This window comes from Belonocnema kinseyi, chromosome 4 (genome assembly GCF_010883055.1).
Source record: "Belonocnema kinseyi isolate 2016_QV_RU_SX_M_011 chromosome 4, B_treatae_v1, whole genome shotgun sequence".
Taxonomy (NCBI): domain Eukaryota; kingdom Metazoa; phylum Arthropoda; class Insecta; order Hymenoptera; family Cynipidae; genus Belonocnema; species Belonocnema kinseyi.
This window is the reverse complement of record NC_046660.1, coordinates 27047109-27072698: the sequence shown is the minus strand read 5'-3', so window position 1 is coordinate 27072698 and position 25590 is coordinate 27047109. Positions and strand designations below refer to the sequence as shown.

The 25590-nt window shown below is 34.0% G+C and overlaps 1 long non-coding RNA gene across 1 annotated transcript; it reads left to right on the top strand.

The window, feature by feature from the left end:
• Positions 1 to 2897: 2897 nt before the first annotated feature.
• On the top strand, positions 2898 to 18723 carry LOC117172148. Its single transcript, XR_004466972.1, has 5 exons — positions 2898 to 3099; positions 11856 to 12019; positions 12094 to 12467; positions 13217 to 13483; positions 13567 to 18723. It is a non-coding gene; the product is annotated as an uncharacterized LOC117172148 (long non-coding RNA).
• Positions 18724 to 25590: the final 6867 nt, after the last annotated feature.

The following is a 25590-nucleotide window of genomic DNA, read 5'->3' as shown; positions in this document are numbered from 1 at the left end:
TAAATTTTAAACAAAAAAACGAGTTGTTAGCGAAATTAATTAATTTTCAACTACAAATATAAATTTTCAAGCAAAAATGGAATAGTTATATCTTTAATTGAAAAAAATAATTTTTAACCGCAATTTAACGATTTTTCAGTAAAAGAAATTAAATTTTACATTCCGATCAAAAAAGGTAAATTTTCCACAAAAAATTAGTAAAAGTGAATTTTTAAACAAAATAATAAATTTTCAACTAAAAAAAAAATTTATCCAAAAACATGAATTTTCAACTAGAAAGATGGAATAGTGACATTTTCAGCTAAAAAATTAATTTTTATAAAAAAAGAAACGAATTTTCGGCCAAAGAAATTAATTTTTAAGCAAAAAGATGAAGTTTCAACTGATGAGAGGACTTATCTACTTAAAAAGAAGGATTTTCAACAAAAAAATTAAATTTTCATCTAAAGCAGATAAATTTTCAACTAAAAATAGAATAATTAGATTTTTAGTATAAACATTGATTTTCAACAAAATAAAAGTTAATTTTTTTACGAAACAGTACAATTTTCAACCAGAAAGATTAAAATTCTATCAAAAACGATAAACTGTCGATAAAAAATGGAACAGTTCTTTTTAAATACGAAAAAATCTAATTTTTAACCGAAAAAAATAAGTTACATTTTCAGTTGAAAAAATTAATTTTAAATAAGAAAAAAGGAATTAGCAACCAAAAACATTAATTTTCAACCAATTGGACAAATTTTCTACAAAAATAGATGAATTTTTAACTAAAATGATCAATTTTCAACTAAAGATACAATAATTAAATTTTCCGTATGAACCTTAATTTTCAATAGAATAAAAGTTAATTTTTAATGAAATAGTATAATTTTCAACCAAGAAGATTAAAATTCCATCAAAAAAGATAAATTGTCGACAAAAAATGGAAAAATTACACTGAATAAAAAAAAACTAATTTTGAACCGAAAAAAGACATTTTTAATCAAATATATAAATTTTCAACCAAAAAGATAAATTTACAAACTAAAATATTTGACTTTGGAGTTAGAAAAGTAAATTTTAAAGGAAGAATAACTAATTCTTAGCCAAATAGTGAAATTTTTAATCCAAAAGATGAATTATATAAAAAAAATCTTGACAAAAAATGGAATAGCTAAATTTTCTACAAATTAGAACCTTTTTTAACAAAAAAGATTACATTTCTATCGAAAAAAGTCAAATTTCCACACAAAAATGAATTAGTTCATGTGAATTTTCAACGAAAAAGATAAATTTACTAACAATAATAAAATACTTAAATTTTCAACCGCAGATAAATTGTCAACAAAAAATGGATTTCAAACCAAATATTTGAATTTTCAACACAGGAATATAATTTTGAACAAAAAAAAGGTTTGAACTAAAATGATGAATCATCAACCAAATAAATGGATGTTCAACAAGTAGTTCCAGTGTCAACTAAATAGTTGAATTTTCGACCAAAAAGAATGATTTCACAACGAAAATCCGGAAATTTGATATTTCAACTAAAAATGATTTTAATTTTATACCACACATGAGTTAATTTAACCAAAAAAAGATTAATTTTCAGCAAAATAGTTTCAATGCTTAAACAAAAAGAATTAATTTTTAATGAAATATGTGCGATTTTTATCCATAATTAAATTACTAATGATAATTAAATTCCCTATTTCTATCAGGTTTTCCCTGACATTCCCTTTCTTTCCGGAATTACTTTATCAGTACCAACTCTCCAGTTAAAAAAGAATATATGTTTATTTGTTTTTGGGGTCGGTGATTACGAATCTGAACTCAGATTTTGAAAATTCAAAATGGCGGGTCCAATATGGCGACTTAAATTTGGAATATTTTTGGATTTTTTTTAGAATTGGTGTACAGAGGTTTTTTGGAGTCGCTAAGCACGAATCCGAACTTAGATTTTAAAAATTGAAAGTCGCGGATCCAATATGGCGGCCAAAATTTGGATTTTTTTTTAAATTGGTGTACAGGGGTTTTTGGTAAATCTGATCACGAATCTAAACTTAGATTTTGGACATTCAAAATGGCGGGCCAAAATTCAAAATATTTATAAATTGTTTTTTGAAAGTTGACACAGGCAGGGGGTCGCTAATCTTGAATCTGTATTCAAAATGACAAATATTTAGAATATTAAGGCTTGAAAAAATATACACCTCACCTAAAACATGGATTAGTACCAATTTTTTGAATTTTCGAAATCTAAATTTAGATTCGTGATCAGTGACTCCAAAAATCCTTGTACACTAATTTTTAAAAAAATCCAGAAATCTTTATTATTTTGACCGCCATATTGTATCCGTCATTTGGGATTTTCAAAGTCCAATTTCAGAATCGTGATCAGCGACCCCGAAAACCTCTGTATACAAATTTTCAGAAAAAAATCCAAAAATATTCAAAGTTTCGGGCACCATCTTGAATCCGCCATTTTAAATTTCCAAAATCTGAGTTCATATTCGTGATCACTGACTCTAAAAACCCCTGTATACCAATTTTCAGACAAAATCCAAAAATATTCCTAATTTCGGCAGCCATATTGGATCCGCCATTTTGAATGTTCAAAATCTGAGTCCAGATTCGAATTCAGCGACCCCAAAAACCCTAGAAGCACCCATTTTTATAAGGATATAATGGAAAGTTTTTTGAGTAATGATTTTAAAAAAAAAAGGCTTTTTTCATTTTTGTAAGTATTAACATTTGCTCAACAGAAACTCTTAGGTTTTTTTTACCAGATGGCACTCACGTGGCACACAATATAGGAAGGAGTATATATCGATTTCCCCAGGTAGCTGGCAATTCGGAGATTGCGCATGCGCACTGAAGTGAGTTTGGATAACGGTCGGTGGTGGCTCCTGACGGAAGGGAAATTCTTTTTCGGGTTGAAATGTAGGGTTCAGTGAGTTGAAAATTCCCCTTCGGCCATGGGTTCTACCGACGGAAACTGAAATTATATTTTCTGGCCTGATAATACCTACAAGGATAGCCTTGCTGCAATATCCACCCTAGTTCCACTGCTGCCTTGACACAATGCCGACACAAGATACGAGAATCATTCTGAAGGTATTTCCCCTGCATTTATTCATTTTTGTGATATTTTCATTTGTACGTACGTATAGCAGACATTTTTTTTCTAAAATAAAGTTTAATTTTTTCCTAAATTAAATTTTAATTTTTTTTCTTTAAAAAACTTGTTTCAATAAATTCTTCTTAATTTTTTTTCCAAACTGCGTTTTTTATTAAAGTTTGATTGTGTGAGATCAAAAGAAAATAAAGCTTGTAACTTACGAATTCGAAAGGCATTTTAGCAAACATTAATCAATACTAGACAACCATGTGCGCGCGCATGCAAGCGCTAACTTTGGTATTCATTTTTATCATTCACCCAATTCTGGAACTACTATTTATTTCTTCAAATTTGTGTGGCACTCAAATTTTTTCTGAATTAGTTCCTGAAAAAATGTATATAGTATACATAATTCTTACGTAACTAATTAATTCATGTTACCACGCTAAAGAAAAATTAAGAATTTCAATAATTATAAAGTTTCATATTGTGGAAAAAATTAATCCTTTTGCAACATAAAAATCATTAAACAATTATTTTAATTGAAACATTAATATAACTTCTACCTTATATTTTTGTGAAAGTTAGAATTAATTAATAAAATTTTTTAATAATTTCAGAAGAAATTAAAACATATTTACATACAATGGTGAGAATAGAATTCATAAATAAACTTTTATTACACGAATTATAGTCAATATTAAACTACATAAACTTGAAATAAGTCATTGAATTATGTTGCTTAATGAAGAAAAATTTTTATCAAATCTTTATAAAATTTAATATTGTGCGAAAATTAATCAACTAATAATTAATCACTTTTCAACATAAAAAGCATTAAATAGTTATTTTCATTGAAATATTTGAAAAATAGTTACTTCATATTTTCCAAAAAATTTTAATTGTTAATAACACCTTAAACTAATTCCAGAGAGAGTTCAAATATAATTAAAAAATTTTAATTCAGATACTCATTTCACAACATCACAAAAGCTTTTAAGAAGTACGTAATTGGAACAGAGGTATTTTTCAAATAATAAACTTTTATTCTACAAATTATAGCCAATATTTATAAACATAACCCTAAAGTAAGTAATTAATTTATGTCACTTATTTGAAAAACGTTAAAAGTTTGATCTGTATGTAATTTAATATTGTCAAGAAAATTATTCAACTGCTAATTAATTAATGGGTTCAAAAAATTACAAGCATTAAATAATTATTTTTATCAAATACATACAAATAATGATTAATTTATATTTTTATAATAATTTTAATCATCAACCTTTTAAGCTCATTCCATTAAAAATAAAAACACATGTACATATAATTTTGAAAATTGGATTTAGATACTGATTTCAGAACATCATAAACATTTCAAAAAATCATAATTGTAATAGAGAGGGCTGTTAACAATAAATAAACTTTTATCATACGAATTATATTAAATATTCAATTAAATAACCCTAAAATAAATACATAATTTATATTTCTCAATGGAGAAAAATTAAATTTCAATCTTTATGTTATTTATATTGTAAAAAAATTAATCGGGTAAAAAGTAATCAGTCAGTTCATAACATAAAAATCATGAAAGAATTATTTCCATTGAATTATTCAAATAATTTTTACTTTATATTTGTTTGAAAATTTGAATTATTAATACCTTTTAAAATGTTCTAGGAAAAAAATTAATTTAACATTGTGAAAACAATTGGCTAATAATTAATTAATATGTTCATAGAGTAAAAAACATTAAACTATAATTTTGTTATTCAGTCATTGAAATTATTTTTATTATTTTTTTTTAAATTTTTACTTTGATTTCTGAAAATTTGATTTATTATTGAGTAAATATTATTTTCAGGTAAAAATAAATAACAATTTACATACAATTTAAAAAATTCAATATGGATTTCCCAGCATCAGAATTATTTGAACAATTATGTAATTGAAATAGTGGGGTTTTAAATATAAATACACTTTTATTATGCAAATTATATCCAGTATTGAATAATATAACCTTCGAATAAATAATCAATTTATTTTACCCAGTTAACAAAATTTAATCTTTTTTTAATTTAATATTTTGAATTGAATTTAGATACTTATTTCACATTGCAAGATCAGGGAAGTTATATAATTGTAATAGAAAATCATTCTTTGATGATTCAATGAAAACAATGCATACTTTTTATGTTATTCCTTGGTTAATTATTATTAGTTGATGAATTTTTTTCACAATATTAAATTATATGAAGATTAAAGTTTATTATTGTGTAACAAAGAAAATAAATTTATTATTTACTTAGAGTTTATGTTATTTAATATGAGATGTGATTTTGATAATAAAAGTTGATCTATATTTAAATTTTCCTAATCCAATTTCATAATTTTTAAAATGTTTTTTGATATTTTAAAATAATTAACTGAATTCCATCTTCAAAATTATAAGGCAATATGTTTTGAGTTTTTATTGAATTATTTTATAAGATTATTAATACTTCAAATTTTCAGCAAAATATAGGGTAAAAAGAATTTTGAAGTTTCGTTGAAAATAATTTACTACTACTTTTTATATTATGAACTGCTTGACTAACTATTGACTGCTTAGTCTTTTTTCTTCAAATAACTGAATATAAATTTTTTTCAATTAAGTCACATAAATTCATTATTTGCAATAAGGTGCTGTAATTAAATATTGGCTACTATTTCTATGATAAAATTTGTTTTTTGGTTAAAATATCTCCATTACAATAATTTTTTCTAATGTTTTCGATGTTGGAAAATGAGTACCTGAATAAAATATTTAACATTCTATGTACATACACATTATAATAGAAATAATTATTAAATCATTTTTATGTTACTTCCTCATTAATTAATTACACAGCCACACAAAAAAAGTGTGCGGATCTGGTAACAAGACACACGTATTCCTATGGATTTTGGGGCGCTGAATTCAAATTCAGTATAAAAAATCACCCATTACGTCATGGTTGAGACGTAACCTCAAAAAATTACGAAAAATCATGCTCTGAGGCAAATAAATTTCAAAATAATGCCAGTGATGCCAATTTTCACTTCAAAAACATGTCAACAACTGTGAAGGATCAACCCTTGCCTGATATCAACTTATTTAACATAACTTTACCCAACAGAACCTGACCTAACCTAAACTGAATTAACAGAAATTTATTAAACTACACGTAAAGCTCTGGAAGCATATTTTCCCAGTTACAAATGTGTGCTACATCGAATGGGTGAACTCGAGCCTAACCTAGAAATAAATCTAACCTAGCCTTACCTAACCTAACCTCACGAAACACAATTAAACTGATTTTGTTGTTCCGTTATGTTTGCGGTACCGTTTGAATCAGCTTGGGCTTAACCTGCAAAGAAGTCAAACCTATCCTAACCTAAAAAAAACCTAACCTAACATAACTTAATTTCACGTAACAAAATTAAACTTATTGTGTTGTCCCGTTGTGTTTGCGGTACCGTTTCATTCAGCTTCGGCTTAACCTACCTAGAGGTTTAACCTATCCTAACCTAATAAAACCTTACCTAACCTAACCTAGTCGAATGAAATTCAACCACACGTGTAGCTATGTGAGCGTACGTTTCTCAGTCTTAAATGTGTGCTATATTTAATAGGTTAACTCGATCGTAACCTACAAATGAATCTAACTTAACAGAACCTAATGAAATTTTGCTAACCGCGACACAACTTAAGTGTTCCCGTTGTAACACAATAAAATTCATTTCATTTTACTACAGGTGGTTAAAAATTTAGACGCACATTACTCATTTGAAGAAACTTAGAACTACAAGTAGAACTGACCCCATTTCATTTAACCTGACAATATTTCTATCAATTAAAATGCAGAACTGTAACTTAAACATGCAAATGAATAAGAGTTTTATTCAAAAATTTTTTCTCTGCTTTTCTTACACTTAAGGGATACATTTATACTATCTTTCGTGTTTACATTTTATCTTGCTTTTTATCGTGTCCTTTTTTCTTCGAAGGAACGATGCAAAGGGTTACGCTTACGTTTAAGACCTACATTCGTTGCCCTTTCCAACATCCACCAAAAATCAGCCATAATGACCTCATCTCATCTGCCCTGATATCGTTGTTCCATCACTTTTATGTCTTGATGAAAATGTTCCCCTTGTTCTTCGCTGAAATCACCAACATTTTCTAGAAACTTATCCAGATGGGAATCTAGAAAGTGAAGTTTTAAATTCATCAATCAGCCTAACTTTTTGTAGTTTCTTATCATTTTCGCAACAATATTCTCGTAGTCTGGACTTTTTTTGTTACCGAGGAAATTTGCGTTTACTGCTTTAAAACTTTCCCAAGCGTCCATTTCACTTTTCGTCATGTGGCTCACGAAATTAGTATCTCTCGTCAATATTCGAAACTGTGATCCATCAAAGACTCCTTCTTTCAATTTAGCGTCTGAAACATTAGGGAATTTAAGGGATATATACTTATAGCATTGTCCATCTTTGTCTAACGCCTTGACAAATTGCTTCATGAGCCCAAGCTTTATGTGGAGGGGTGGTAGTAAAATTTTATCTGGATCAACGAGGTTTGGTTGATGATATTATGAGAACCAGGTTTGAATGAATCTCTTAAAGGCCAATGTTTTTTGCTGTAATGATTGGCACGATCTCTGCTATTCCACAGGCATATAAAGCATGGCTCTCTCGTGAAACCCGATTCATTGTTATGATTTTGAGATCGCCACATATTTGCCATTTGTGATTCGTGTAATTAACTTTTGCAAGAAGCATTTTAACATTGTTATATTCTTCTTTGATGACCGTTGAGTGAGCTATAGGGATAGGAGCGTAAGTATTCGTGTTATGCAGTAAAACAGCCTTAATGCTGCGTTTTGACGAATCAATGAAAAGTCGCCATTCTTTGTCTCTACACATTTTTCTTCAATTGGTTCATTAGTTCGTTAACGTCAGTGCAGTACACTAAAGACGTCTCTTCGTCTTTAACGAAAAACTTTCTGAATTATTTGTCCCTGTCGCGATAGAATGAAACTTTTGTCTTTGGCTCTAAAAGATTTCTTCTTTTTATATATGAAGCGGCAAATTCAGCGCCGTCTTTCGGTAATCCAAGATCTCTAATAAAATCATTCAGTTCTAGTTGCGACACTAATATTGGAACCTTCAATTTCATTTTATGCACGCCATATTCGTCATCTTTCTCGTCATTTCCATCGAAATCATCAGAACTATTTTCTGTTCGATCACTGGTTTCACTACCGTCTCCATGACGTTGACTTTCAGCTTCCATTCTATCATCTTCTAAAGCGCTTAAATCAGTCTGGCGTGCATTTTTATTGATTTCAATTGCTCTTGTGACTGTGCACACATTAATGTACGAAATGTTATTTTTATTTTTGGCGTTGTACCCTTTGACGGAATTCATGCAAAAGTAGCAGTCCTTCGCAATAACGGGTTTTTTTTCTTTGTGGTTAGTGTAGAGTACTTGCGGTACTTTTCGTTGTTTGAATTTTTTAGACGATACAACATAAGTCTGCAGGAATTGCAAATGACGTGAGAAACCCTTTTTGTTTCTTAGTGCAGCAATTCACGGTCAAAACACTTTTCGTAAAGACTTTTCACTTCCTCGTCGATTGATATTCGCAAACTGCTCACTTCATATTTACTGCAAATGTAACAGAATGAATCTGAACTATTCTTGCAGGCATGCGATTGAGAAATGCTCGCGGTTTTTTTCCTTGTAGCATGAGACTCTACACCAACCAAGTGATCCATTGATGAAGAGCAACGGTTGCATGCTGACGGCGTCGGAGAGCCCGCTTTCCCACCCTGACCAGACGCCGATACTGGGGTTTTTCCCTGCATCGTAATACACTTTTTACCTGTGACAACACAATCAGTTCAATTATGTTTCGTGAGGTTAGGTTAGGCTAGGTTAGATTTATTTCTAGGTTAGGCTCGAGTTGACCCATTCGATGTAGCACACAGTTGCTACTGGGAAAATATGCTTCCAGAGCTTTACGCGTAGTTCAATAAATTTCAGTTAATTCAGGTTAGGTGAAGTCAGGTTCTGTTGGGTAAAGTTATGTTAAATAAGTTGATATCAGACAAGGGTGGATCCTTCACAGTTGTCGACATGCTTTTGAAGTTAAAATTTGCATCTCTGGCATTATTTTGAAATTTATTTGCTTCAGAGCATGTTTTTTCGTATGTATGTATAATTCGATTTTTTTAGTGAAAATAATTGCTTGGGGCTTTTGATGTTGTGAACTATTTAATTACTTTTTAGCTGAATAATTTTGTCAACAATATTGAATTTAATGAAGATTCAATTTAGGAAGTTTTAAATTAAGTGACATAAATTGAATATTTCCTTGCTGGTTATGTAATTCAATATTAGGTATTACTTTTAAATTAAAAGTTTATTTTTTGTTCAGAATACCTCTATTACAAATATACGATTTTTCTTATGCTTGTGAACTGAAATTAGTATCTAAATTCTATTTTCAAGATTACATGTAAATAATTTCAATTTTTTCGAAATTAGTTTTAAGGGTTATTAATCAATTGAACATGTAGAAATGCTGTTTCAAATTTAAAGAAAATATAATGTACAAATTATTAGAATAATTCAATGAAAATGATTGTTTAATGCTTTTTATGGTTTGAAATGATTAACTATTAATTTATTCTATTAAAACTTACGATTTATGGAATTAGTTTAAAATGTTATGAATAAATCAAATTTTAAGAAATGAAAGTTCAAATTTGAAAAAAGATATTGAGTTAAAATATTTAATATTTTTCAAATACTAAATTAAATGAAGATTAAAATTTAGTTTCTTTAAATTAGGTGACATCAATTAATTATTCGAAGGTTATATAATTGAATATTGGATATAATTTGCATAATAATAGTTGCTTTATATTAAAAAATCCCTGCATTCAATTTTTAGATTTATATGTTAATGTGTTTTAATTTTTCTGAAATTAATATAAAAGGTTACTAATCTGCGATGTTAAATGAGCATCTGAATTCTGATTTCAAAATTATGTGCGAATATATTTTTCCTGTAATAGTTTAAAATATTATAAATAACTCAAATTTTCAGAAAAATGTAGAGCAAAAATTATTTGAACGATTAACTGAAAATAATTCTTTAATTCTTTTTCTGTTATCAACTGATTAATTACTTATCAGCTGAATAATTGTTTCACAATATTAAATAATAGAAAGATTTAATTTTTTTCGATTAAGTAGCATAAATAGGCTATTCACTTTAAGGTTATGTAATTGAACGTTACATATTATTTGTATAATGCAAGTTTCTTTATATTTAAAATACCTGTTAAATACCTGTTAAAAATGTTATTAATAATTCTAATTTTAATGAAATAATAAAGTAGAAACTATTTTAACGTATGAATTAAAATAATTGTTCGTTGATTTTTATATTGTAAACTGATTAATTACACAGCCACATAAAAAAAGTGTGCGGATCTGGTAACAACACACACGTATTCCTATGGATTTTGGGGCGCTAAATTCAAATTCGGTATCGAAAATCACCCATCACGTCATGGTTGAGCCATGACCTCAAAAAATGAGGAAAAATCATGCAGTGTGGCAAATAAATTTCAAAATAATGCCAGTGATGCAAATTTTCACTTCAAAAACATGTCGACAACCTTGCCTGATATCAACTTATTTAACATAACTTCACCCAACAGAACCTAACCTAACCTGAATGAACAGAAATTTATTAAACTACACGTAAAGCTCTGGAAGCATATTTTCCCAGTTATAAATGTGTGCTACATCGAATGGGTCAACTTGAGCCTAACCTAGAAATAAATCTAACCTAACCTAACCTCACGAGACACAATTAAACTGATTGTGTTGTCCCGTTGTATATGCGGTACCGTTTGAATCAGCTTGTGCTTAACCTACAAAGAGGTCAAACCTATCCTAACCTAAAAAACCTGACCTAACCTAACTTAACTTCACGCGACACAATTAAACTCATTGTGTTGTCCCGTTGTGTGCGGTACCGTTTCATTCAGCTTCGGCTTAAACTACATAGAGGTTTAACCTATCCTAACATAACCTAACCTAGCCGAATTAAATTCAACCACACGTGTAGCTATGTAAGCGTACGGTTCTCAGTCTTAAATGTGTGCTATATTTAACAGGTTAACTCGCTCTTAACCTACAAATGAAGAAAAAAAACACGTTATAGCAGGCAGAAAATAGACTGAGGTAGGTCTATAAATCAATTTAATTACGATAAAAAGCAAGATAAAATGTAAACACGAAGGATAGTATAAATATATCCCTTAAGTTTAAGAAAAGCAGAGAGAAAAAATTTTTGAATAAAACTCTTATTCATTTTCATGTTTAAGTTACAGTTCTACATTTTAATTGATACAAACATTGTCAGGTTAATTGAAATTGGGTCAATTCTACTTGTAGTTCTAAGTTTCTTTAAATCAGTAATGTGCGTCTAAATTTTTAACCACCTGTAGCACAATGAAATGAATTTTATTGTGTTAGAATAAAAAAAATTGATTTATACAAAACGTATTGAAATGAGCGAAGTTTTTACACCGAATGCAGACTTCATTCAAAACAGGTCTACTATTTTTAATTACAATAAACACATTTTTCGATATTTCAAAAATTTTAACTTGATAAAAATTATTCTTTGTGAAATATTTCTAGATTTACGATCGCAAAATGGCATGCCTGATGCGATTCATATGATCTATCGATGCAGTGCTGTGCCCTATTTAGATTTCAACAGTCCAATCGCCTAATGCACGAATAATTTTATGGGCATTTTCACAATCATCTTTAAATTTCCTGGTCCTTTTGTACACTAATAGGTAGATATATTGCGCATCTCTAAAATTTATTTAATTAACTGCGTAATTATAATAATTCGGACACTTTTTTGCAGCTACCAAGCAAAAGTGGACCACTGATTCTGCAGAAACTTGTCGGTATAATATAACATGAACAAGTTTGACGAAGGTCAGTGTGACCTTTAACTCAGGGAATTTGGAAGGAAATATTAATTTCGTACCAAATACTTCATGATTGGTAATACCGGTTGGTTCATCGCAGACGTATTGAAGGAGAACATCGCATACACTGTAAAAAATACGTTTTAAAACTTCAAATTTGGCAAATTTCCACATGTTGTGTAGCATGACGTCTCTTACAGGTTTCGTTCTATGACTCTACATGAATTCATACGACGTGTTGAAAATCACTACGTTCAGAGTGTGTAAAAAAGGACATACGCTGTACATAGTTAAATTCCCCAGACAGGTAAAATTAGCGACCGCGCATAAATTTCTATTTTATAACGAAAGTTTCTCCACTTTATAGTGATTTAATATTCGTAAGTATAATATTCCACATTTGTGTACTTTTCGCAATAGAGCTTTTTTCGCTCTTTTGTTCGTGTCTTGTGAGCGAACGCACATTTAGTTTGCAAACTTTGTTGCTCCCTTTCAGCGAAAGCATAAATGCAAGTGACTGTTTTTAAATGATAAATTTTATGCCATATAAGCTTGCATAATCATACATATATTCTTAATATGATCTTAATGATTTAAGTATTTGAGGTTGGGTTGATATTTTGGAGAAATTTTCCACTTTCCGTTGTTTTATTTAACGTCACATATGTATTAAATTTCAGTTCAGTTGAGAATTTTACACTTTTGTTCAATTTTAGACATTTCTATACTAATTTCACGCCGCTGCGCGTGAGTCCACTTTTTACGTACGTTTAGCGTACTAAAATTCCGCAACCTTTTTTTTACTGTGTTGGGAAACCTCAGCTCCTAGTTCAATTTCTTACATACTCTATGATAGTATAGTAACTATCGATGCAGTGTTGTCATTTATTTGGAATTTAACATTACAATCGCCTACTGCGCAAATAACTTTGTGACCACCTTCATCATGATCTCTTAATTTCTTAGTCCATTTGTCGACTAAAAAATAGATATACTGCTCTTACTTAAAATTAATTCATTTAACCTTATTATTATAATTCTTATATCTTTTTTCAGCTAACAAGCGGAAGTGGACCATTAATTTTGTGGAGACTTATCAATTTAAAATAACATTTACGAATTTAAAGAAGGTCAGTGTGACATAAACTCAGCGAATTTGGAGGGAATATTAACATCCTACCAAATACTTCATGTAATACCGTTTGATTCATGGCATACGTGTGGAAGGAAAACATCGCATAGAGCAACTGCAAGTTTCAATATAATTTCTGACATACTCTATGAAAGTATAGTGACTGATCGAATCTAATAAGGTTCCTTAAGGTAACTCGCAATTGTTTTCCAGCGTGGTATCATTTTATTTTATTATTACCTTTTGATTTCAACTAGTATTTTTAACTCTTTAGATCAGGTTTTACAAGGACAGTTTCAAGCTTTGGTCACAAGGTTGTGATTATTTTATAAATTAAGTTGTATCATGAACTTGAAGAACCGCGGCAAACCGCGAGATTTACTTCAGAAACTTGAAACGGCGGCGTACTGCTAATTGCAGCGGACATGAAGACAGGGGCAGACTGCACTGCTAATGTTGAAATAGAAATTGCGGAGGACTGCGAGATTAACTCCGGACTGAGAAACGGCGGCGAACTGCGCTTGCTGTGTAAAAGGTCCAACCTTTTATGTGAAGGTGGGTGAACTGAGGTACCACCCTCTCACACGGGTCCTTCCAGAATATCCGACTCCCCTTAGGAGGTTTAAAGCATCTTCTGATGTCCACGCGGGATCAATATTTTGTCTTTGGACTACAATTGTTGAACTCCAGGATAAAGGGGATGAGTGTCTTGTAGACGAGTGGAATGAGTGATGATAAATGGTGCAGGAGTTCAATCTCCTTTATTTCTTAAGTCTCTTTTTTCTATTTTCTTAATAGTATTATTGATCTTTATACAATTCATATTGAAGGTCACGCAATACGTGACAGTACACGATAAGAATAGAAATTGGTAACATGGATGAGGATAGATAAGGAAACAAGAGAGAGAGAGAATTGGAAAAGATAGAGAGAGTGAGATTAGTTCCTTTGATAAAATCTTCCTTGATAATAGAAGGTCACGCAAGACGTGACAATTTGGTGGAAAATGATTATTACTTACTTTGGCTTATAATTGATTTGCCTCGTACTCCATTCCAATAGTATTTCCTGAGTCTTTTGGTGAAAGGATCTGGTTACCTGAAGATCCTTTTGTATGGAATACAATATATTTTCCAAAGCGATGTGTACTGGGCTCTTATGCTGAATTATGATGTTAATTGTCCCTTCTAATAGATGAATGACCCTCCTAGACTTGTCCCGGCATAGGTTTAGGGACTTAAGAGTGGCGATTGTGATCATGTATCAGGAGGGTGTTGGGCGTAGTCAAGGTTTTATAAGAACGATTTCCAACTGCACATATTCCATTACTTTAGGTGACAGAGATTTCGTTTACACTTTACACATCTTTACGAAAACAGAGCTTCGTTTATACTTTACACATATTTACGACGACAGAGCTTCTTTTACACTTTACACACATTTACGAAAACAGGGCTTGAACGGAAAAAGTGGGCTGACTGACGAGGGCGTTTTTTAGGGGTTTTGTGAGGGATCTCTCAAATTAAAGGAAAGGTGGGCGATTTGGAACGTCGAGAAGCGGGTGTAGTCAATTAAGGCATGCGGTGTCGTAGTGGGTGGGTGGCGTCGGAACGTCTGGGGGTTAAGAGACTGGGCAGGCGACCAGGGAGACTAAGACTCGATGCGAACTGAACATTCGGAGATGAGGTTTTTGGGGTATATAGGCCGGGGTGGCTCTCCCCACTCCCAATCCTAGGCCCACAGGGCCGTATAGTTGTGAGGTGCTTGTAACTTCGTTACAGTTTATATAGTCAAAAGTCATCTTTAATTGGTGGCTATTAAAGTCATAAATGCGCTGCATATTATCGTGTCTAAACCAATTAATGTGCTTCACATTAACTTTCGTTTGGATGATGCACGATTTACATTCGGGGTAGTTATTGATCGGAGTATTTTTGGGAAAGTTGACGGGACGTCACAAATTCTTTCTTTCTCTTTACACGGATTTTATCAAGTCTTCTATACCTATATCGTCGTAGTCGTTTATATTTTTTATAGTTTTGATTATATCATTGGCTGACATTTAATCGATATAAATTGAAACCCAGTGGTTTGCCTATTTTCTGCACCTCTACCATTTCTCCTGTAGCTCTCTCTGACTAGGGCATTTGCGTTAGTTATCTCGTCATTCATATTATTTTCCAGTCCATTCACCTTTGTCAATATTATTTTTAACAGTTTGTCAGAAAGGGATCATAGATTTTTTCGACTATACCTGTAGAGTGCGAGTCCGTTAACGTCTCGTCTGTTGCGTACCTCTTATTCTCCCTATAATATCTAAATTCCAGATTGCCTAACTTTTTTTTGCCTAACTTTCATTTGACCAATAGTTTGAATCCAAATTTATAATATCCAATAATTTTATAAATTTTTTGAACAAAATAATTAATCCTCACAATTTTCTAATACTTCTTACAAGCTAATCTTCTTCACTTACATCAAAAATATTTTTTTACTTTGTTGCGGAGGCGCATATCCATCCCTCCTTGTCTTTTTGCCTCGTTGTTGCAAAGAGAGAATTACCTATTTTGATTGGAAATAATGTTTCCTTTTGTCCAAAGAAAAATCCGACCGAACAAAAACTTCCACTACGGTGACATTCCACTGCACTTTGCTGCAATGAATAATACTGGAGATATGATTAGCCGCCTATGATTGAGATGGTAGTATACATTTGACTCGTTATTACGATTAGAACTGGAATATGATCGGCCACTCGGGGATCTGAAGGTCGTATAGAATTGACTAGTTGCCTGTCTTAAAGGTCCGAAATGCGTACAAATTGTTTGGTATGACCACAGGGACTGTTTTCTAACAGAAACTCCCTACTCATTGACTCCCTTTACTGAGAACTAGGATAGTTGACGGGCCTTCAAGGAGAATGTCCAGAATTACTCTGCGAAAGGTCGAAAGACGAACGGCACTGTTGTCCTACCAGAACTGATAACTGCTTAATTGACTACTGAGACTAAGATTACTTCTCGATTTAGCACCAGGATAGTTGACGGGCCTTCAAGAGAATGTCCGGAATTATTCAGCATGACATCGAAGGACGAACGGCGCTATCCGAATAGCACTGATAAATGTATAATTGACTAATAAGACTGAGATTACTTCTGGATTCAGCACTAGGAAAGTCGACGGGTCTTCAAGAGAATGTCCAAAATTAGTCGGTGTCATGACGAAGGACGAAGGGCACTGTCCTTTAAACATAACTCAAAACTGTGTAAATGAATACTGACTACTGACAGAAAGGTCGGGATTATTGCGTCCAACATTAAATATATATATATATATTTGCAAGGGTGGATCAGGATATTGCTGCTCAAGTTCGCAAGAAATTCATATATAATGACATTTATTCAATAGAGATTTAATACATGAAAATTTTGGCAACTGACATCAATATTTGGATGAGGGTAGAGAGAGGTTAGAGAGCGAGAGAGTGGTAATGAGGGAGATAGAGAGACTTGTACCTTGGGGAAATCTTCTTGGTATCACACTGCGAGGACTAGTCACTGGATGATAATTCCCTTGGAGCCCTTGTATTTTTCTCATTAGTTGCACTTGAAGCTGGTCCTCCTAGGGAGTGGACCGGTACTTGATAAGTGATTGGTGAATAAATGGTTTTCCTCATAAAGTTGACGGGGCTTCTGATGAAGGGTCCGTAATTCTTAATTTCGGTTACTTTAGATCTCAGAGACCCAAAGCTTTCTGGTCTCAGCTTTTTGAGAATGAACCAGTCATGAACTCAACCCTGGTAAACTGAATAGCCGAAGGATCGTTGGTGAATTTGCTTGAGTTGTCGCGGAACTACGGTTGAGTCAGTCGCGGAAACTGATTTGAATCTATCGTGTAACTTGAATTGAGACTTGACTGTTCCTTCGACGGCGATTGAGATTATCACGGCAGACTGCTACTGAAGATGTAGGGGTCCATTCTTTTATATGAAGGTGGGTGAATGTAGGTACCACCCTCTTACTCGTGGTCCTGTAGAACCTTCGACTCCTCCTGGGAGGTAAGAATATTGTATCTTCTATTGTCCACGTGGGAGCGATATTAACTCCCTTTGGGAGGCAGGAAACATGTAGTGTTATGGTGCACATAAGATCAATACACACATATGAAATACAAGGGTTTAAACTCCAAAATAAAGGGGATGAGTATCTGCTGGACGGGTGGATTGAGTGATGATGAATGGTCCGTCTACGTACGGGAAATCCAATCTCCTTAATTCTCTTTTCTCTATTTAGTATTTTTACCATTCATCCTCATGTTTTATTCTTAAATTTTAAATACAATATACATCAAAGATCACGTAATACCTGACACAATCCTATTCTGAATCCCTCATCTAGCAATCCACGATTATTTATCTGATGCCTGTCAAAGACTTGATCTGCAATTTCCTTGATTCTAGTGGCATAAGATAACACACTTTCTTTTCCCCACATATTTGTGCTACCTAACTCGCCTTCTAATTGATATACGGTTTCGGAAGGAGACTAAATTTTCTTCAATCGATTCATTAATTCGTCTAATCTATTAAAAGTCATACTGTAGATACTTTTAGATGCTTTCTCTATAATTTTGCTTTGTATTATTTTAACTAAATCTTGTTCAACTGTGGGTATTGTAGGGATCATTTGCTTTTCTTCCTCAAACCCTTTAATATAAAGTGCAAGAGTAATATTTTTGCCATCAAATATGGGGACTATTTCTACCGTGTCTTGTAGGAAGACGTGTTAGGTCCTATAATGGAATTAGGAACTTATATTGGGATATATGAAAATGCATAATAGTTGCCGTTAGCAGGATAGAGATTGATGCGCTGATATCCGGTCGAAGGGGATTTTAAGATGAAATCGCCAAGACCTAGGTAATATATTTAAAAGTCACTCCGTACGTGACACTTCACTTTTAGGCTAGGCCGATTTCTCGCAGTGATTCCTATTGCAATTTTTTGCAATTTAATAATAATGAAAATTGATTCATTGCTTATTTCAACTGTTATTCATGAAGGTATGACAATTGTAATTTATTACTATAATAAATTAGGGCGATTTCTCGCGCTGGTTCCTACTGCAATTTTCTTTTTCAATTCAGTGTAATTGAAAATTAATTTAATGCTTATTTTAATTGTTATTCATAAAGGTATGACAATTGTAATTCATTATTATAATAAATTAGGTCAACTTCTCGCGCAGGTTATTACTTCTCCAATGTGTTGTGTCCTAGGATGGGAATGATAAAACAACTATCAATGAAGATAAAGGGGTATTACAAATTAATTTAATCTGTTACTTATTTAAATTAGGCAAAAGAAAAATTAGGAAAACAGGCATTTAAAAGTTATAGAGAAGATAAATGTTACACAACTCAAACAGACTCATCAACAGACTCAGACTCGACAGACATAATTGAGAGAATCAATAACCCTTTTCTGACAGCAGAAAATATGTCATGAACATATTCCTTTAGTGCGAAAAGAGCGCAATCTAAACATTAATGACCACAGACGAATTTTTGAAATAAACATTAACGAAAGTTAGGATTTAAACGAGAAATAGGGATCCGTGACAAAAAGCTTAAACGACAAAGCGCCCGCCTAATGAGGGTCGCGCTCCGTGAGAAAGGCTAGCGGATCAGAGAGCGAGTAAGGGCGTTATGGATGCTTCAAAGCATAATGCGGACATCACAGACGTCGAAAGTCAAGACGAAGAAAAGAAAGAGAAACGCAATGCCAAGAAATTTCAGGTAGTTTTTTCGTTCATTGAGTAATAAAGAGGCCAGGGATCACCATGAGCTTGTATATCGTCGTAAGCCTGAGGATTACTGTAGTTTGTATCTAAATTCATAACATCCAATAACATTATACATTTTTTCTAAGAAACAAATAATCCGTACAAAAGAATCTAACACTTATTATAATCTAATCTTTTTTACTTACGATTCCCGTAATTTTTTTCGCTTAGTCGTAGACTCATTGCCGGGTGTGCGGGTCAATACTTTTAATCCTGCTTGCTTGACTCAGACTCGACAGACATAATTTAAAGAATCAATAACCATCGATTTGTTTGAATTTGCTCAGGCAACGTTGGAGGGTTTCAACGGTCAGCGAAGAGGGCTTCGGGTTCATCAGTAGGTAATCTTGCATTTAACCCGCATAGAGCCAATCGGAAATTGGGATTCAATTCCAAAGACACATACCATTATTATAATTTCAATTCATAACAAACATTTTGAACTTATTTCAATTTACTGCGCAAACTAATATTTACTTTCAAAATTATTCGCTTACGAATGCAGAAATTTAACTTACTTAGACATACACGGAAAATTAACTGATGATGACGGAAACTTAAGTTACTTGATGGCGGAGGAAACTTTACTTGACGACGACTGAGTTAAAATTGAACTTTCTGAAGTTAGCGATTTTCGGGGTTTTGTATAGACAAAACTCGCCCCTGAAGGGTGGTTCCATCATCGCATTAAGGGCCGTCAATGCGCCTCCTATAAAGTCAAAATATCGTGCTCAAACCAATTTATGCGCTTCCCATTACCCGACAAGGAAACTTTTTATTAGGCTGAAGCACGCACTTACATTTTGATGTGAAGCACTTCTTGATCGGAACAAATTCGTAATGTAGAAGCAGATGGACGTTACGCTTGGATCTAGATTTATACTTCCAAGAACGTTATACATTTTTTCTAATAAACAAATAATCCGTACAAAGGAATCTAACACTTCTTATAATCTAATCTTTTTTACTTAGATTCTCGCAATTTTGTTCGGTCAGTCGTAGACTCATTGTCAGAGCGTGGTTCAATACTTCTAATGATGTTTGCTTTACTGCTGTGTTGCTATTTCATCTCTTCTTCCTGATATTTTCTGCGTTTGATAAATATAGAGAGATTAAAACTTCCACAACTGAAACAGACTCAGACTCGACGGACATAATTGAAAGAATCAATAACCCTTTTCTTACAGCAGAAAATATGTCACTAACCTCTTCCCTTAGTGCTAAAAAAGCAGAATCTTCTTCATTAATGACAACAGACAAATTGTTGAAATAAACTTAACCGAAAGAAGGTCAGGATTCAAAGGAGAAATAGTTACAGATGATTCAAAGCATACTGCGAACATCCAAGGGAAAAAAACGCAATACCATACAATTTCCAGTAGTTTTTTCGTTTATTGAGTAATACAGAGGCCAGGGAACACCATGAGCGTGTATACCGTCACAATCCTAGGGATTACTGTAGTTGAGAGTCAAATTCATCACATTCAAGAACGTTATACATTTTTTTTATAAATCAAATAACCCGTGCAAAAGAATCCATTACTTATTGTAATCTGATCTTTTATACTTCCTGTTCTCGCTATTTTTTCGCATAGTTGCCGAGGCGCGGAACAATACTAATACTGCTGCTTGCTTGACCTTCGCTGCTTACGCCCTGGTAGGCTGCAGTCTCTTCCGCCTAATTGCGGTCCTCTTTCTTGAATTTAGGACTTCCAGATTTTACATAGGACAGTGGTGACTAAATTCACAAACTAATTATAATTTCTGTTTATGGGAACGAATAGGCATATTGGCATTCGAAAATTATAGAGAAAATTAACATTGCACAACTGAAACAGACTCGTGCACAAACTCAGGCTCTACAGACATAATTGAAAGAATCAGTAACTGATTTTTAGACGCGTTTCCTCTTAAGTATTAGATTTAGTTCTTAGTTAAATACAATTTTTGTTATAATGTCCTTAATTTTTTATTTAGTAGAAAGCGCGAGGCTCTCCTGAGTATTCTACTTAATTCCTGGCAAATTAAATTTTATTCGTTTGGATGTGCCTTCTTTCCTGTATGCCTAAGAGGCTTGGTCGCAGCTACGCTGGTAATACATCCAGAATTTCATAGATGTGGAAGGCTTTAGAATTGTTGCATTTGGTGAAAAGGTACTGATTTTAGGTGGAGTGACAGGATGTCACGCTTGTGTATTTGACTGATTTTTCAGCACAACCTTTTATTTTTTTGGCAATCGTAAAATCAAGTAGGAGTTCGGGTTGGCTTAATTTTTGCATTGCTTTCTTCACGGATTTTATAAAATCTTCTATTATACATTTACCATCTCGTCACTTTATTTCCTTTAAGGTGCTAATAACCTCTTTTGCTGGAATTAAATCAATAAGGCTTCGACCTTGTTCTGTTTCGCGCGGTCGGACACCTGTACTCTGGAGTGGTCTAGTGATCTATAGAATCATCTATTGCTATCGCATCTTTAAATCCCATTGATTTCCCTATATGTACTAGTTCTGCAATTGTTATGCCATTCACGATAATCAATGCATTCACGTTAACCACTATATCATTCATGTTTGTTTCAGTACTGTGCGTTCTAGTTATCTTTAATCTTAATAGTTCATCCTTGTACTCTATTGTCGTTAGATTAAAAAGCGCGGGACATATTATCTGCAGCACGGAAAGAGTTGTTTATTCTATCTGCCACGTCCGTCGAGTCAGAGTCCGTCTCGCTAGTGAATAATTTCGTGTATAACTTTCGAATGTTAGTTTTGCCTAATTTTCTTTTAACTTCCCTTTACGAAATTTTTATTTTTACAATTTTTCATTCGCTTACCCTTCGCCTACTCTTTCTTTTTCACCTACTTTTCCTTTTTTTATAGTGTGTACCTATAAGTAGTTGTTGGATGCAACAAAAATTCGCGTTACAATTTTTACAAGTGTGCGTTTCTTAAACAGTGATATGCCTCACAGGGCTATATCCCTTGAACAGACAAACTCTAAGTAAGTTTTTCAGTTTTTTAATGAGTACAAAGGCTAGGGTGCATGTGTAGTACCTATGGTTTAGTAATTTTTTTAATTTCGATATACTGTTTAACACAGCTCATTACTTCGAACAATTTTTCTATCACTTCTTACGAACTAATCTTCTTGACTGACTTAGTTGCAGGGTCGCAAATTAATATTTCCGGGCGTAGAGACCGTAGACTCCTTTGTGACGTCTGGATAAATAATATATATTTATACCACTTGTTTTCTATTCCGCTGTCCGGATGGTTACGTAGGGTCGAGGTGGAAAGACAGTGCGTCATGGGGGGGGGTGAGAGGGAAGTGTAGGGCAGGTACGGAAGGTTGCGGAGTGGCGAGGAGCGCGGGAAGGCGGTTGAAGAACAGGTGGTGAGGAAAGTAGGAAACTCCACGGAACGTGATTGAATTAGGGCGCTGACAGGGCGGACCCTAGTTACGGGCGGCTGGTCGCGCACCGACGGTCTGATTCGTGCTTTGACGTGTAGCGAGGCAGCGGTCAGGGTCTTGCATCAATTGGGGAGGGTTGGCTTGACTGGTGGGTGGGGGCAAGTGCACGCGCTTTATGTCCCCCTTTACGAGTTTTGAGGGAGGCGAACCTAACATGCATGGAGAGAACGTCTCCGGCGCCTCGTATGCGGATAAAAGAAGGGTATCCGACCCTGGTTCCTCCGAAGCTGTAGCGGCGACTTATGGCCCGAGGGGTACTGCCTGAGTGGGAGAAGGGGGAGCTGCACACAGAATGTGACCCGAAGATTGGGCCTCCGCGCTTGTGCCGGTTGTTGGTTGTTCGGCGTTGTTAGCTCGTCCGGCTTCCTGAGGCTCCTCGACCGGTATTAACCGGAATTTCATAAATTCGCCCGGAGTGGGCAGTTCCACGGATGGCGTGACTTTTAGTTCCCGGACGGGGTGGGGTATTGGGACAATCCCTCACTACAGGACGGCTGGGTCCGGCGGTGGGAGAGGTGTTTCTCCGGGTGAGATTAACGGGCGGGAAGACGTACCGGGGTACCCGCAAAATCACGGGGTTGCTGCGGTCGGTGCGGCCTCCTCCGGGGATCTCATGTCCCGTCAATCCCTCATCGAATCTCCAGGAGGTTCCAACCTCCGGGTATCTGTAGGCCTGAAACGCCTGGATCGTAGGGTGGTCCAGCTACCCTGGGTGGGACGATGGCAGCCGTTTGAATGCGTCCCGCCCTCTCACCTCCCTGTTGTCCTTCTTATTCCCTTCGCAGTCGTTCCTCCTGACGCCTCCTGGCGTCCTCGATTGCGCGCTGTCGTTGGTGCGCTGCGTGCTCGGCCCGTCGGGCAGCGATCCGTATCTCCCGCTCTGCTGGTGGAAGCTCGGCTTCTGCCGCCTGCCTAGCCAAACTGAGCCTAGTCCGGCGATTAGGGCGAGGGGCCCGTCTTCTCTTGTCATAAAAGAGGTTAGCTGGATTCTCTACCCGTGCACGCGCGGATCGCCCGACTACGCCCGGATGTCGTGTTACAAGAAAATTATGTACCTCTGAATGATCGCTGAATATAGACATACAATCATCGTCATCAGTATCGGATGATTCAGAATCTGAGATCACTATGCCATCAGCAAAATTTTCCCTCACAGCTGAATAGTAAAAATTGCATCATTTTCGCAACTGTTTCAAAATTATATCTTATCACTATTTTAATACTCACGTAAATCCTTTGTCTTCATTTTACTTGCTTTCTGCCTACACGGTACACACAAAACATCATTTGCTTGCAAAAAATCAAGTTTTTCAAAAAGAGAAGCAGACACTCGACGCAAACAATGTTTTTGTTTTTTTGTTAACATGATTCTTAACGTTGAATGGATTGCAACAGCGATCTTTGAATTTTGGATATGACATTCTCGACATTTTTACACCGCGATCATCACTGAAACGTTGCTAACGCAGCAAAAACAAAAGCTTTCTTTTGTTTTTCCATCACAATACATGTGATTTAAAAAACGTGACGTTGACTGAATAAAACTTTATCCCTTTAAAAAAGTTCCTTCCACAAATTTTATCATTCCTTTATTCCGTGAACAAGTAACTGTTCAACTCAGGATACGATCGCTAGCGCGACAAGTTTCGACAAGTTAAGCCCGTGTCCGGTATGAAAAATAATTGTCTACATATCTCTAATTTTGGAACAATGCTCGAGGTATTATCAAAAGAATGGCTCATCTGGCAAGTTTGCAAATGATCACTGATTGTCAAATTTCGGCCGCGAATAAATTGTACGAGTGGGCTAGAAAAGTATTTTCTCTACCCAATATTTCAGTTATATACAAATGTTCGGAAGACTATGCAAAAGCAGAAAAATTTCTTCAGAATCGTTTCGAAAAATGTAAAACCATTTCAGGAACACAATCGTTTCACTAAGTTGAGGCATACGGAGAAAACGAATTGAGAATCGAAGTTTTATCTGGCAATGACTCTTTTGAAATATTAAGTTTATGTAAACCATAAGTCAAACGTCATTTAAAATCTAAGAAATAGTGCTGTTACTTTTTCGAATATTTGACGAAAAAGTAGAAATTTCAGTTAAAAAATCATAACAATTTATAGTACGATTTTAAGTATAATAAAAAACTTACCACAATTTATAATTTGAGTCCCAACGTCGTTTAAAGTATTCCACCTAGTATTTTAAATCGTATGAAATCCCATCATTTATAATATAGCAGCTTTGCGAGTTTACAATTGAATTCAATTCAGCGCTTAGGGGTGGAAAACTGCTCAAGTCCGAACGAGTCGCGCTGCGGTTGGCTCCGTGCGTGCGCGCCGTGATTAACAAATTCACTGCTCCGAAAGTATTCATCTTTCCACTCTCAAATTTTACCAGCATTGAAAAAAGCGTTGGGGCTACTTTTTTCAATTAAAAAAAAAAGAAAAAAAATTAGGTCCAAGTTTGAGAAATTATTATTTGTTTATCAACTTTGAACTTTGTTCATCAAATAAATAATGTGTTTTTTGGTATAGCTTATTTAAAAGCTGAGGAAAAGAGGCGAGTTTCATGTCTTCGACGAATTTTACGACAAAAAAATATAAAATGGGGAAAAAAAATTGGTAGCTAATTTTGTGTGGAATGCCCCATATATATATTGACAAAGGTGATTCAGGGTAATGCTAGTTAAAAGAGACTCAAAATTATGAATGCATTATTTATTAGTTACATTATGGAGCATACTACAGTAGAATGAGTATAATGAAGAAAATAGAGGTCGAGAGAGAGGAAGAGTGAAGAAGATTGTTGAGGGACTAAGAGAGAGAAAAAAAGGAGGAAGAGAATCTTGTACCTCGATCGCCGAGACTGGAAATTCCTGGTATAATAACTTCCTCTTAGATTGGAAATCAAAGAGGGTGGGTATCGCTGAACTGGAAATAGTTTCCCACAGAAATGATCAAGAAACTGGTGCAGACTTG